We start from the raw sequence: 13,308 nt of genomic DNA on the forward strand, positions 1-13,308 counted from the left end.
GGTTTCCCTTGTATGTACCTGCTTTCCTTTCTCTTGCTGCTTTTAAAATTCTCTCTTTATCACTACTTTTGGCCATCTTATTTACTTTGTGTCTTGGCGCAGACCTCTTTGGGTTGGTTGTGCTGGGGGCTCTCTGTGCCTCCTGGATCTGGATTTCTCGTTCCTTCCCCAGATTCAGGAAGTTTTCAGCTATTATTTCTTCAGACAAATCTTCTGCACCCTTTCCTTGCTCTTCTCCTTCTGGGATCCCTATCATGCAACTGTTATGCCTGACAGTGTTGCTGAGTTCCCTGGGTCTATTTTCATTTTGCTTATTTTTCCCCCCTCTCATCTGCTCAGCTTGATTGCTTTCCATGACTCTGTCCCCCAGGTGGCTGATCCTTTCTTCTACTTCCTCTTGCTTGCTATTTATTCCAGATGCTCTATTTTTATTTCCATTTAGTGAGTCCAATAGCTCTAATTGGTTCTTTTTTACGTCTGCTAGCTCTCGGTGGAGGGTCTCATGGAGGTCCTGCAGTCCTTCCTCAATTCTAGCGAGCATCTTTATGAGTGTTACTTTAAACTCACTATCAGACATATTACTTATCTCCGTTTCGCTTAGGTCTCCTACTCTGATTTTGTCCTGTTCTTTGATTTGGGACATATTCCTGTGTCTCCTCATTCTGTCTCTTGCGTTGTCTGTTTCTCTGTGTTAGGAAAGTCAGCTCCGTCTCCTGCACTTGAAAGTAGTGGCTTTATGAAGAGGTCCTGCAGTGCGATGTCTGTTCCCCAGAACCTGGTGCTTCCGGGGGTGTCTCCTATGTGTGTTGCCCCAGGGGTGTCCTCCCGTTGTGGCTGGGATGTGTTTGCCTTCAGTCCTGTTGTCTGCGATGGCTCCCTGCCTGTTGTGGGCAGAGTCTGGTGCCCGTGGTGTTAGTGGGCTGCTCCGGGGCTGCCTTGGGCTGGAGTTGAGTCAGACCAGGCGTTTGCCGGAGATGCAGTAGCACCAAACTGCAGGCCCTGTCCCTGTGCCGTCCCCGGAGAAGCTTCTGTTCGTGGCTGGGGCCTGCAGTCAGAGCAGGGGCCTGCCCTCAGCCCACTGCTGGGGTCACAGTCAGACGGGTGTGCGCTTATCTTCCCCTCTCCCTGGGGCAGGACTCACTTTGGAGTGGTGCTCACTTGTCTGGGCCACGCACACACTGCCAGGCTTGTGGCACTGCTTTGACGGGATCTTGCCAAGAGCGATCGGAGGGGATGGATCTGCAAAGCACACGGGGGGCGGAGAGGGTTAGCAAGGTTTTGCGAGCTGGTGGTGGTTCCCTGCAGAAGGGGGCTGCAACACCAGGACAGACGCAGGCCAGGCGGGAGGGTTCATAGAAGCACAGCGGGTGGTGGGTGGGGGTGGGTTAGGTGGTGCAAGCAAGTTAGGTGGAGGATCAAGGTTAGCAAGGTTTGCGGGCTGATGGTTCCCTGTGGGAGGGGCCCTGAAGCACCGGGACTGAGGCAGGCCAGGCCGGAGAGGTGACTCCACAGAAGCAGGGGGGGTTGTTAGGTGGAGAGTATCCACGCTGGTTCCCGCAGGCAGGTTGCTGGGGATCTAGGCTGGGGGGCGGGGAGGGAAGCGCCTGCAAGCGCTTGTCCCTGGAGGAGTCCCCACCGACCTCTGTCCCTCCGGGACACAAGTTGAGATGAATCAACAACTCTCCCATATACCCCAGGCATTTTTCAAACTGTTGGTTCTACCCAGCATCTCACGGGCTGTTTGCTCTGCTGTCCTTTTAGGGCAAGGCCTCGGCTTCCTCTCTCCGCGAGCCAAGCTGCTAATTTTTAAAAGCCCAGGTGTTAAGTTCCGCTGGTTGTAAGAACTCAGGAAATTCGGCCCCTCTGGATTTCCCAGCCGAATGCTCTGGGGGGTCTATCCTGCCCCTGGGCTCCCCTGATGTGCGGGTCCGGGGCCTCCCTCCCGCCCGCCTCGCGGGCCGCCTCTCGGCCGGGTCCTACCTGCTTCGCTGTGGCTGCTTGTCTGTGCCGGGCTGCGGAGAGTCTGTTCTGCCAGTTTTCGGGCTGCTTTCTGGGTTATTTATGCCGACGTGGGTGCTCTCTAGGCGGCCACGCGACAAGAGGTCAGCCCAGGGGCACCCTACCCCGCTATCTTCCCAGCAGCCTCTGCTCCCGGCCGGAGGGCGGGGCCTGCGCAGGCGCGGCCGCTAAATGGCGCCCAAGCCAGTAAGATGAGGCCCCGTGGCTGCCGAGGAGGGCTTCCGGCCCCGACCCTGAGCTACTTCCTAGAAGCCATCCGGGACTCTCCCAAGCCTGACTGTCTCGGTAAACACCTGGGAGGTTGTGCGAAGGGAGCGGGGCGCCCACGATGGGTCCACAGGCGGTGCCAGGCTGCAGCCCAGGGGCGGGGGCGCTGCCTTGTGATTCACAGCAGTTCGGGGAGCACTTGGCGGGCGCGGGCGGGGGGACTGCAGCAAGGGCGCCGGCGCTCCCCCTTGCAGGGGACGTACAGGCCAGACGGCTGTGGGGGCGGGGGGGGGTGTCTCTGCTGGCCACTGAGGTGCGGAGTGGCTCTAGGATAGCCCCTGCCCAGGGGCCTGCCGTCGGGTAGAGGAAGTAGACACTGGACGGACCCCAATATGTTCTGGGCACCGCTCTACTGGTCACTCCCCGATCAAACTGGGTGACATGAGGGAGGTGTGCTGAAGCCCCCGCAGCCCATGTCCAGGGGAGGGAGGGTGTGGCCCTTATCCCCTCTATCCAGGAAAGCTGTAGGATTCCGGAACTATCCTCAACCCCTCTGTCCCCAAGTTCAGCGCCCCCGCCGCTAGGTCGCCCGCCCACAGCAGCGCCACGGTCTCCCCAGCGGCAGAAGCTGTCCCCGGCTCCCAGGGCTGGGGTTCTGGCCTGATTTGGTTAAATAATGAAGTTGCAGAGAACCATGAGCCCCCAGACCAAGTTCCTAGCACAGTGTAGGTGCTCCAAGAGCACTGTGGAGGAGGAAGAACGGACAAGAGACAAGCTGCGGTCGAGTGATCTCCCATAGATCTCCCATAGATGGCTGCACCATCTCATGGGTGAGCACCCTCCACCCCCGGGCGACATGCACACCCTGCGTGGGGCTGGGCTCCGTTGCCTCCCCTGGGATCTGGAGTCTGGAACTACTATAGAAACCGTGTTCCGTGGTGGTCGTGCTCCCAGTGCCCCTGGCATGCTCGCTCTTGGGACACCCCCTGGATCCCTGAGCACCATGGAGAAGTCCACCTGCTGCAACCCAAATTGCAGATTTGTTAACAGGCACATTTTTGAGGTCATTCTGGGCTTGGTGGTGCCTCATGGCATCAGATAATGAAACACAAAGCCCAAAGCTGGGGATGAACCACTATCCCAATTTGCCTGGGCTTGAGGTTTGCAGACTTTCAGTGCTGACACTGAGAGCGCCCCAGTCCTGCTGAGGGGAAGCAGTGGTTCCCCAACTTCTGAGTCCATCAGAGACACATGGGCACTTAATGAAAACACTGGCTCTACCCCTGGAGTTCCCAGTTCAGTGGGTCTAGTGTGGAGTCCAATCACTGGCACTTCTAACTAGGTCCTGGGTGCTACTTGCTCCTGGTTGGGAGCCCAAACTTCCAGAACAACTGGCCTGAGCGAAAGGGTGTTTGGGACCTGCGAATCCCAGTTTAGTGGGTGTCCCAGTACTCCATTCTGTCTGGTCCAGCGGTGTGGATACAGAGGTCAAGCTCCTCCAGCTGTCCACCAGTAGAAACCCAGAGCCCGCTGGCACGGTGGCTGGTTGCTGTGGAAACAAGGCTAAGCCCAGAAGTGCCCAGGCTCCTTGGCACCTGCTTCCCGGAGGGAACCCAGTCCCTGGGGAGGAGTGGACAAACAAAGGGAGCAGGGATGGGGCGCCTGGGTGGCTCGGTCGTTAAGCATCTGCCTTCGGCTCGGGTCATGGTCCCAGGGTCCTGGGATCGAGCCCCGCATTGGGCTCCCTGCTCTGCGGGAAGCCTGCTTCTCCCTCTCCCACTCCCCCTGCTTGTGTTCCCTCTCTCGCCGTCTGTCAAATAAATAAAATCTTTAAAAAAAAACCAAAGGAGCAGGGATCAGCACCCCCCTGCCCGCCCCAGAGAGCAACCCAGAGCAACCTCAGGACCGAGTCTTCTGGAAAGGAAATCACTCAGCTCCCACGGTCCCTGGCTTGAGTTCCAGAGCTAGAAGGGAGCTTTGCAATCGTTGGGCCGACCTCTTTTCCCCGGGGACGAGGCAGCCATGAGCTGACATGGCTTGCTGAGAACACTCACTGAGAACGGACAGTTGGAAGAAGCTTCTCCCCTTCCAGCCACCTCCCCACGACTCCTCCCTCCAGCCAAGAATGCCCACAGCTCCTAACTCCACTCTGCCCCACAGCTGGGAGCCCTCCACCTTCGTGGGTCCTCTACCTCCTGGATGTCTGAAGTCCACATCCGCACTGGCCGCCATGAACCGCAAGCCTGAGCGGAACGAAGGTGGAGAGTGGCTGCCTTATGTTAGGACACTGAGCAGAAGCGCACCCAAACCCCAGGGTTAAAATTGCAGATTCCTGGACCCACCCCTGAGACTGAGTCAGTAGGTTTGGGATGGGGCCCTGACACTTTCAACAAGAGCCCTAGGTAACAACACCCCAGCATCATCTGCCACAGCCAGCCACCCGGGAAGAAGTGAGGAAGTGACAGAAAGGAAGCGGGGTGATTGATTCAGCTCTAAAACCTGACAATGCACCAGGCAGAGCGAGGATGTCCCTGGGGCTCACAGACAATGGGAGGGGAGGCCTGGAGTGAGTTCGCTCGTCTCTCATGGCTCATTTCTCCCATCCAGCCGGAATCAGTTACTCTCAGGCAGTGTTGACTCACTCCCACCCAAATTCAGGAACCCTGGGGAGGGCTGACTGGGTCGGGTACGGAAATCAGGTGAGTGAGGCCTACATGGGTCCCCACAGCCCAGGCCTGGGTCGGCACCACTCAGGGCCCGAGGGAGGGTGTGGTCAAGAAGGGGTGGGTTGGGGGAAGACTGCACCAGATTTTTCGTTCCAGGCTGTGGAGGCTTCTCCCAACCACTGAGCCTCTGGGCAGGACACCTGGTGTGGTAGCCAGCATCCAAGATGGCGCCATGATTCTTGTGTCCTGGTCTTCATGTCCCTGTGTCGTCCCTTCCACATTGAATGGGACTGACTTGTGTAACTGATAGTAAATGGCATAAGTAATGGAGTCAGGCAGGCACCCCCAAGATAGATATTTTAATGGTATTTTAAAAATAAAAATTTGAAAAAATAAAAATAAAAATTCGGGGCACCTGGGTGGCTCAGTCGTTAAGCATCTGCCTTCGGCTCAGGTCATGATCCCGGGATCCTGGGATCGAGCCCCGCATCGGGCTCCCTGCTCAGCGGGAAGCCTGCTTCTCCCTCTCCCACTCCCCCTGCTGTCTCTCTGTCAAATAATAAAAAATAAAAATTCATGCCAAATATGAACAAAACATCAATTTTAAAGCCTTCACAAGCTTTAGCTGAATGGTACTGGAGCCTGAAACAGAAGGAAAGATCAGTGACCACAGTCCCACCAGCAGGCGCAGGAGCCCGCCGGGAGCGCGGGAGCCCTGGGCCCGGGGCTGAGCATCTAGTGACACTCATCCCCCTAATAGGCACCTGGATAGAAGCAGGCACGTGTCATCGTCTGGCTCCAGGAGAAAGGTGGCAGTCCGTCAGGACAGGACACGGGTGCTGTGCTGGGAGTGACCACGAAGCCCGCCTCCTTCCAGCCACCTACAGACCCACACCCACCGTCTGATACAGACGCTGAGCGAGCAGCGCAGGTGTGGAAACAGTCTGCAAGGGCCCCAGCCGAGCACCTTCGTGTGTCCACGTCACCCCCAGACAGCTTCTGAGGTGTGCTCTGTGAGCCTGGACAGGGAAGCAGAGTTACAGGGCAAGTCTGTGCAGACACATGAGGGGCGGAGCGGGGCTTTGCCTGCAGGCCATGTGGCTCTGCCGCCTGCGGAGCTGCATCTCCGCTCTGCCAAGTGCGCGCTGTCTACACTGGGTAACTTACTTACCTCCCTAGGGCACACGGCGTGTTTAGGGCACTCAGCGCCTTGGTTGGCACAGAAACGCCGGGCCCTGGCCATCATTCCTCTGTCAGGTGGAAATGAACTTCAGACGGTAGCTTCCACTCGCAGTGTCCACCGGTCTCGTTCTCTGCTTCTTGGCTCTGCTGCGGACCTGGATACCCGCCCCTCCCCCGGCAGGGACCGCTTGGCCTCTCCCGCAGGTGTCCCCACGCCTCCACCCTCGCACCAGGCAGGAGTGCGGCCGGCCAGGGCCGGTGGGGCAGGTGGACGACCAAGGCAGGAGCCAGAAGTCCCCTGGCGTGGGTGAGCCCCGAGGGCCTCCGTCCAGCTTGCTCGCAGGCTCCGGCCCTGGCCCTTGAGACTTCCTGAGCAGATCCACTTGAGCGCAGACACCTGGCCCAGCAGCAGGCTGCCACCTGGTTGGATCCCCAGGCCTCAGAGTGGGGATGAGGAGCAGGTGACAGGGGCGGGCTGGGGCGCCACTGGGAGCCGGGCTGGAGCCTCTCAGGAGGCTCCGCTCTCCTGCCCCACCCCCTCCCCAGACGCATGGGCCTAGCAGCTCTGTGGGCTCAGGCTGAGGACCCCGTGGTGTGGCTGGTGTGCAGGCAATGCTGGCCCGACTCTCCCGGAGCCTAAGTCTTCTAAGTCTTCTTGATTTGCTCCCTCCTCTACTGGCCGAAGCCTTCTCCCTTCCTGGGAAGGGGGCGTGGAGGAGGGCACCGCAGGAGCCCCGGAGGAAAAGGGCAGCCCTGGGGGGGTCCAGCCCCAGGGGGGAGGCCGGCAAGAGCCAGGAGGGCTCCCATGTCTGGGGGCGGCCTTGCAAGCCAGGGCCTCAGTGGAGGGGAACAGAGGCAGTGGAAGAAAGGCCCCGAAGGGCAACTGATGAATTCCGGGCCATGTCCCTGCAGCCAGTGCGGAGCAGGGAGGCAGGTGGAGCCCGGTGTGGGTGAGTGCAGTAACTAGCTCTGCTCTAACGGTCTGGTATCTATCTAGAACCCTCTGCGGATCCACAGGGTTTTCAGCGTGCAGGGATGAGGGACTAGGAGACCTGCTTTTGCAAGCTCTCTGCCTGCGCCGCAGAGGAGGGGCCAGGCATGGAGCGCGGGTGGCCCTGCGGGGGCTTGGTGGGGAGGCTGGCATGGGTGACACCTGCCGGGTAGGCATCACTGGGGCTCGGGGACAGATGAGGTGAGAATATGAAGACACCGCCACTCACGGACCGGAGGCATTTGTGGAGGGCAGATTTGGGGAGGCGTAGGACATACTGGGTTGGACACCAGTGGGACTCCACGGATGAATCCAGCAGGTGTCCCGGTGGCGCCGTGTACCATGCACCCCTCTCCCCCCAGTGTCCGCAGGAGACTTCTCTCCCCTTCCCTGTGGCCCCCAGCCTGCCCCGGCGTCAAGGGCCTCCCTCCGTGGTCCCCAGCAGAGGACCCGAGGACCTGTAACACGGCTCAGAGCCCACCACACCAGGCGGGGGTCCCTCGGGGTGACTAGCCCGGCCAGCCTCTGCAGACTGCCAGAGAGCAGCTGCTGTCCCCTCAGCTCCGGCTCCAGAGTCCGTCCACGTGAGCGGCAGCTGCAACCCCACCTCCGGCCACACCTCTCCACTCCCGATGGAGCAGAGAAACCTTCTCACAGTACTCTGCACCAGCACCCTCTCACCATGCGGCCGGCGTCACCTAGCTGCAATCCACACCCTTACCAGCCTGCGAAGCCCTCCCAGCTGTGCCCCTGCCGTCCCCCTGACCTCACCCCCCGCTCCCCTCCCCAGTTCCGAGCTCCACTGGCCACAAACTCACTTCTTGGGTCCGAGCCCTTTGAGAACAGGGTGAAAGCTGAGAAAAAGGCCCACCCACGTGTCCAAATCCGGCTTACAGGTTTCCAGAGGGTGCCTGGAAACAGCCTAATCACAGGGTCCAAAGACCAAACCAGGAGCATCCCCCTCCCCCAGATTCTCAAAATTGCCAACACGGTTTCCCACTTACTGATTGCAAAAGGGGTTTTACACACAGAACCTCGCTGTCCCAGCTAAGCAAGCCATGCGGGGGCTCCCATTTCCTGGATTACAAAAGAGGAAGCCCAGGAACCAGCCTCCCCTGCAGCCAGACCCCTAGGCACACGGGCCTTTAGGAGACAGGTGGAGGGACCGGGGGCCCAGGAAGGGGTGGGAGTGCGCCCAGAGCTGCAGCAGGAAATCAGGAGGACGCTGGAAGCCAGCAAAGATTTTCAAGAAGGAACTAAATAAACAGGGTCAAATATTGTGAAGCAGCTGGGGCACAAAGAGATCACTAGCTTTAAGCAGATTGTTGGTGACCTTCGTTCGGTGGGGGCAGAAGCCAGCCTCATGTTGAGACAGAAGAGGCCAGGACCTCCTCCCCAGCCGTGTGCAGTGGGAAGGAGATGGGGCAAGAGCGGAACGGGGGCCGGGCTCAAGGGATGCGAACTTTCTTCCTCTTAGGATGAACCTCAAGTCTGCTTACCTGCTGAAGGGGAAGTGGTGGGGAACAGGACACGAGGACAGGACGTGGGGACAGGACGCCGAGACAGGGGTGGAACCGGACAGGATGATGGGAAGCAAGGTCAGCGGAGATGAGGAGGTGCAAGGTACACCTCGGGGCCTTTTCACTTGCTGGTAGCAGGTGAACTCATTTGTGGATGGGGGCCAGGAATGGCTGATGCAGGGGCACCAGGGTCAAGGCCGCAGGACCCGACAAGGGACAGAGGCTTCCCTCCAGCAGCACAAACAGGCTCCGGACTGGAGGCTTTTGTTTTTTCTCCTCCTACTGCAAGCCCTCTTCCTGCAAGCCAGCAATCTCCCCCGCTCCCCGCATGGCAGTCATAACAGGGAGACACAAGGTCATGGCCTGTATTTACAGGTAAAATAGTACAGTCCCACTGGAGCGCACATACCGAGGCCCGGCAAAATGACTGTGAAAACCAGGGAATTTAAAAACCGGTTTCCAGGTAAAATAGCTGGGTAGCTCCAAATCTAGTTTGGGCTCTGTTGCAAATTGTATGCTTTTAGGGAGGTGTGGTGGTGTTGAAAGAGGGTGGAACTGGACGCAGCAGTTTCTCAGCTGAGGCTTCGAGCCCAAGTTCTCTGAGTCTGTGAGCCCTGGAACAGCCCCAGAGGCTCCAGCTGGTGACTGACCCTGGCAGGGGGCGGACACAGCGAGCATCACTGGGCATGTGGCTACCCACCCTCCAGGGACTATAACAAGTCTGGAGTGTCCTCCAGCCACTTGTTCTTCCTTTAAATGTCTCTCTAGAACTTGGGGTGGTTTCTGGCTTTGTAGGAGGGGTACCAGAAGGAACGGGGACTGCTCTGTGCAGGAAAGTACCGCCCATCATGAGGATGTGACCGCTGGCTGACCGGCAGCTGGATCCCAGCACGTGGAGGCTCCTCACCCCCTCCCGTCCCTGGAATGTGGGTTCCGGTCACCTCGCCCAGAAGCTGCCCCCAGGACGACCTTGAGACAGTGATGAGGTGCTGGGACCATCAGGAGGGAGGGGGTATGTGACTGAACCTGAGCTGAGGCTCTATGAATAGTGAGGATGTGGCGGGTGGGCTGGCGGGCACAGGGATCCACCAACTCGCAGCCCCCAAGACAAGCCTCATAGGTCTGCTTCCTGTGCTTGTTCAACCCATCTAGAGTGAGTGGCCTGCCTCTTTCCTCCGTCCCTCCCCTGTCCACTGTGTCTGGGTGCCGGCTTCAGATCACACCTGGGATGCTGCTGACGGGGTGAACCAGCACCCAGGACGGAAGAATGGCTGTCCCAAACATCTCCGAGATCAGCCATCTGGTCCCACCTGCCCATTTCCCAGCTAAGAAACCCAAGTCCAGCCCAGAGCAGTCTCCCGTCTTGTCAGCCTCACAGCTGGTGGCAGGTGCACCATCGGCCTGGGGGGCAGGCAGGCAGGGTGTCCCGGGGAGACAGAGAAACAGGAAAGAGACAGGCAGCCCGTTCAGACACTAGCAACTCGTACATGAAGCCAGAAAGTAGTCCAGGGACTCCGCTACACCACCTCTGAGCCAGAAGAAACAAAAAGTCCTCACTGTGGTCTTACGCAATCCCCCAGGACTGGCCTGCCTGTCTGTGTACTCCATAATGTAATATACAGATTTCCCCAAGACTATGGAAGTATTCAACCCCTCAGGCAGGAACAGGACTCAGAGAATACTAATAAATGGGACATCAAGTGTTTGCCACAGGACTTTTAATCCTTTAAGGGATTTAATTATCTGCATGAGCTAAAGGAATGTGCTCCCGGAGAGATGTGTACCACTCTCCCGGCCGGCTCGGCAGGAGAGGCTTCTGGGGACGGCATCTGCCCCCAGACACAATCAGCGGAGGCTCCAGGCAGTTGCTGGCTGCCTCCTGTGGAGCAGGCTGAGCTCTGAGCCCCACGTTCACTGTGGGGACAATACAGGCTGAACCCCTCGGTCTCCTCACACCTGCCGAGGAAAGGAGCTTTAAAAGAAAAAGCAGAAGCCCCTGGAAGAGTAGTCAAATAAAGCTCTTCAAGACAACAAAGGAAATGCTCACTGAACGCTCACCTCCAAGTACGACCAACCGCTCGCTGGGACACAGCTGTGTCCACCAGACCGTGACCGTGAAGCTTATTCTCCACAGAACCCCCAAGTCCAGTGGGTGGAAGCAGTGTCATCCACTCTGCAGCCTCTGCACCTGTTTAAAAGGTTTAGCAAATGGGCTCGTGCTGTTTAGTAAAAAAGCAACAGCCTTCCAAAAATTAACCTGTCCAACCCACAGAACCGGAGAAAACATTTGCTAATCATCCATCTGGTAAGGCATGGGGATCCAGAATATATAAAGAACCTCTACAACTCAACAACAACACAAACAATCCAATTTAAAAATGGGCAAAGCATTTGAATAGAGGTTTCTATAAAGAATAATAAAGAATAAAATCTAAAAGATGCTCGGGGTGCCGGGGTGGCTCGGTGAAGGCTCTGCCTTCGGCTCAGGTCATGGTCCCAGGGTCCTGGGATTGAGCCCCGCATCGGGCGCCCTGCTCAGCAGGAAGCCTGCTTCTCCCTCTCCCACTCCCCCTGCTTGTGTTCTCTCTCTCGCTGTGTCTCTGTCAAATAAATAAATAAAATCTTAAAAAAAAAATGTAAAAGATGCTCAACAGCACTCATCAGTTAGGGACATGCAAATCACAACTATGAGATCCACTTCCCACCCACTAGAATGGCTGTTTTACACACACACACACACACACACACACACACGTGTATATATATAACAGGTGTTACAGAGAAACTGGAACTTTTTTTTTTTTAAAGAGAGCAGAAGGGGAAGGGCAGAGGGAGAGGGAAATTTTTTTTTAAGATTTTATTTATGTATTTGAGAGAGCGAGCGAGAGAGCGCACAAGCAGGGGGAGCAGCAGAGGGAGAGGGAGAAGCAGGCTCCCTGCTGAGTGCAGATCCCGGTGTGGGACTCGATCCCAGGACCGTGAGATCATGAGCTGAGCCGAAGGCAGCCGCTTAACCGACTGAGCCAGCCAGGCGCCCCGAGAGAGAATATCTTAAGCAGGCTCCATGCATGGAGCCCGACGCGGGGCTCGATCTCACCACCGAGATCATGACCTGAGCCGAAATCAAGAGTCGGATGCTCATCTGAGCCACCCAGATGCCCCAAAACGGAACCCCTGTGTTTTCCTGGTAGAAATGTACACTGCTGCAGCCACGGGGGAAGTGAGTGGTATGGCAATTTATAGAAAACTAAAAATTAGAAGTACCACATGATCTAGCAGTCCCACTGATGGGTATATGCCCCAAAGATTTGAAAGTAGGGTCTCAAGAAGAGAGAGCTGCACACCCCCGTTCACAGCAGCACTATTCACAGTAGCCAAGAGGTGGGCACAGCCCAAATATCCAACACTGGACAAATGGACACACAGAATGTGGTGTGCACACACACAACGTAGTAGTCTCCAGCCTTCGATGGGAAGGAGACTCTGACGCCTGCTACAACACGGATGGATCTTGAAGACATTATGTTAACTGAGAAAAGCCAGGAACAAAAAGACAAATATTGTATGACTCCATTTATATGCGGGACCGAGACTGGTCCAAGTCATGGCAATAGAAAGCAGGCCACCCTTCCTTTCTAAGGCTGAAGACTATTCCATTTTGTGTGGACGAACCATATTTTGTGCGTCCATTCTTCCATTCCGGTTATCAGAGGCAGGGGAAAGGGACAGGAGTTACTGTTTAGGGGGACAGAGTTTGGGAAGATGAAAGAGTTCTGGAGACGGACGGCGGGGGGTGGGGGCACAACAGTGTGAATGTCCTTAACACCACTGAAACTGGACACTTAAACATGGTTCATATGATACAGCAGGGAGCTCAATGTGGGGCTCCATCCCAGGGCCCTGGAATCATGACCTGAGCCGAACACAGATGCTTAACTGACTGAGCCACCCAGGCGCTCAAAATTAGAAAATATTTTAAGTGAAAGGTAAAAAACCCAATATACCAAACTTATGGGATGCAGCTAAAACAGAGTTTAAAGGGAAATTTATAGCTTTTAATTATTAGACAAAGAAAGATCTCTAATTAATAACCTAAGTTTTGGGACACTTGGGTGGCTCAGTTGGTTAAGTGTCTGCCTTCAGCTCAGGTCATGATCCCAGGGTCCTAGGATCGAGTCCTGCATCGGGCTCCCTGCTCTGCGGGGAGTCTGCTTCTCCCTCTGCCTGCCGCTCTCTCTCTGACAGGTAGATAGATGAAATCTTAAAAAAAAAAATAATAACCTAAGTTTCTACCTTCAGAAATTGGGGGAGGGGTGCCTGGGTGCCTCAGTTAGTTAAGCGTCTGCCTTCAGCTCAGGTCATGATCCTGGAGTTCTGGGATCGAGTCCCTGGTTGGGCTCCCTGCTCAGCAGGGAGGCTGCTTCTCCCTCTGCCTCTGCCCTTCTCCCTGCTCCTTCTCTCTCTCGTTCGCTCACTCTCTCTCAAATAAAATCTTTAAAAAAAAAAAAAGAAACTGGGGGGAAAGGGAGCAATTAAACCCAAAACAAACAAAAAGAATGAAGCAATAAGTAGAATCAATTCAACTTAAAATATAGAAACAATAGAAAAAAAAAATCAATGAAACCAACAGCTGAGTCTTTGAAAATATCAATAAATTGATATTTCTCTAGCCAATCAGATCAAAAAAGAGAGGGAAGACAAAAATTACCTGTGGGAATGAAAG

At 56.2% G+C, this 13,308-nt stretch overlaps 1 long non-coding RNA gene across 1 annotated transcript; it reads right to left on the reverse strand.

The window, feature by feature from the left end:
• Window positions 1–481: 481 nt before the first annotated feature.
• LOC118013016 lies at window positions 482–2,112 on the reverse strand. The gene is made up of 2 exons (XR_004679899.1): window positions 1,981–2,112; window positions 482–1,239 (listed from the first exon to the last, which is right to left on the reverse strand). It is a non-coding gene; the product is annotated as an uncharacterized LOC118013016 (long non-coding RNA).
• Between the last annotated feature and the right edge of the window lie 11,196 nt (window positions 2,113–13,308).

The sequence above is a fragment of the Mirounga leonina genome, unplaced genomic scaffold (assembly GCF_011800145.1).
Source record: "Mirounga leonina isolate KUSES-001 unplaced genomic scaffold, KU_Mleo_1.0 Mir_152, whole genome shotgun sequence".
NCBI lineage: Eukaryota > Metazoa > Chordata > Mammalia > Carnivora > Phocidae > Mirounga > Mirounga leonina.